Source organism: Nicotiana attenuata, unplaced genomic scaffold, assembly GCF_001879085.1.
Source record: "Nicotiana attenuata strain UT unplaced genomic scaffold, NIATTr2, whole genome shotgun sequence".
NCBI lineage: Eukaryota > Viridiplantae > Streptophyta > Magnoliopsida > Solanales > Solanaceae > Nicotiana > Nicotiana attenuata.
Genome location: NW_017670346.1, coordinates 383,802 through 385,881, shown reverse-complemented (window position 1 = coordinate 385,881; position 2,080 = coordinate 383,802).

Sequence of the window (2,080 nt, the reverse complement as noted above, 5' to 3'; positions counted from 1 at the left end):
ATATATATATATATATATATATATATATATATATATATATATATATATATATATTGGGCCTGAGGCCGCAGTTTATTTATCAGATAAACAGGTTGTTCATCATTCAGAAGAGGGAGTATTCATATCCTTACTTCCTTTGTTCAGTTCAATTATTTGTTATCATTTCAGTTATCAGTTATCATTTCAGTCATCAGTTATCAGTTCAGTTATCAGTTATCAGTTAAGTTATCAGTTACTAGTTATCATTTCAGCTTTAGTTTCAATAGTTATCATTTCAGTTATCAATTACAAATTCTCAGTTATCAGCTTGGTTTCAGTTTCAGCATTTATAATTCTTTCTTTCAGTTGCTTTACATACCAGTGCAATTCAAATATACTGACGTCCCTTTTGCCTGGGGCCTGCATCTCACGATGCAAGTAATGATTTACTGGTTGGCGATTCAGAGCACTAGGATTCTCGTACCAGCTATTTGGTGATCGCCAGTTCTTTCAGGGCATTATCATTACCTTACAGTCTTCACTATTTTCAGATAGTCAGTGTTTTCAGCATTTCATTAGAGGCTTCATAGACTAGAGTAACAGCTAGACAGAGTCGCATGCTTTTCATATTAAGCCATGTTGGCTACAAATATATTTCAGAATTGTATTAGTATTTCTGCACTTTGATTTGTATCATCTAGACTTTCAGTATATCAGCATCTGTTAGTTTATCTTCCGCATTCAGTATCTTATGATACCACATGTTGATTCACCCAGACAGTTGGTTCGCTTGGTCACATGTAGTCAGGCACCCAGTGCCGTGTTACGTCCAGCCTAGATTCGGGGCGTGACAGGTTTACCTACAAATAAGTAATGCAAAGCATATATTGTGCGTAAATTTAGAAATGATGCAAATTCCCGTCGGACCATGAATGATGTCTTCGCACGGTTATGATGACGTCTTTAGACCATGATGTCCTGGTCCATGAAGCGTGTAGTAAAGGATTCGCAGGCCATGAAATGATGCTCTCGGGCTATGAAAATGGTGCCTCCAAACCATGATGCCTTTGAATAATGATATGCAAAAGATTGAAAGGGATCCTCAGGCCATTACATGGTGTTCTCGGGCTATGAGGATGGTGCCTCCGAACGATGACGACTTTGGATAAGTTTATTTCAGCCCATGAAGGATGCAGTAGCATGTGGCGATCTTTCAACCGTGCAATGTGGCGGTCATTCAGCCGTGCAATGTGTCGATCTTTCAGCCGTGCAATGTGGCGATCTTTCAGCCGTGCAATGTGGCAATCTTTCAGCCGTGCAATGTAAATGCAAATAGAGGTAGGGCTTAACCTCGGAAGGCAAAATAGTAGCCTTATGCAAGTTGGAAGGTAGAATGGTAGCCTTATGCAATGCAAATGCAGATAGAGGTAGAGCTTAACCTCGGAAGGCAGAATAGTAGCCTTATGCAAGTTGGAAGGCAGAATGGTAGCCTTATGCAAGTTGGAAGGCACAATGGTAGCCTTATGCAATGCAAATGCAGATAGAGGTAGAGCTTAACCTCGGAAGGCAGAATAGCCTTATGCAAGTTGGAAGGCAAAATGGTAGCCTTATGCAATGCAAATGCAGATAGAGGTAGATCTTAACCTCGGAAGGCAGAATAGTAGCCTTATGCAAGTTGAAAGGCAAAATGGTAACCTTATGCAAAAAATAAAATAGCAAATGACAGTAGAGTTTCTTAGCTGATAGCAGATTGCGGCGTGGTGATTACTGGGAGTGTCATACCTCCTTTTTCCTACACCCCCGCACGGGTATACAAGGGAGTTATTTCCAACTTAAAGTGACAAGCGAAACGGGATGTATTTATTTAAAGATTCAGAGTTGTCACTTGGGATAATTTATGGTGTCCCAAGTCACCGGTTCAAATCCCGAATCGAGGAAATGGTTGACTCTGTTTTACAGTCCGCGAACACAGAAATCCGGGTAAGGAATTCTGTTAACCCGGGAGAAGGTGTTAGGCATTCCCGAGTTCCGTGGTTCTAGCACGGTCGCTCAACTGTTATTATTGGCTTAATTATCCGATTTTAAAACACTTTTAAAGCTA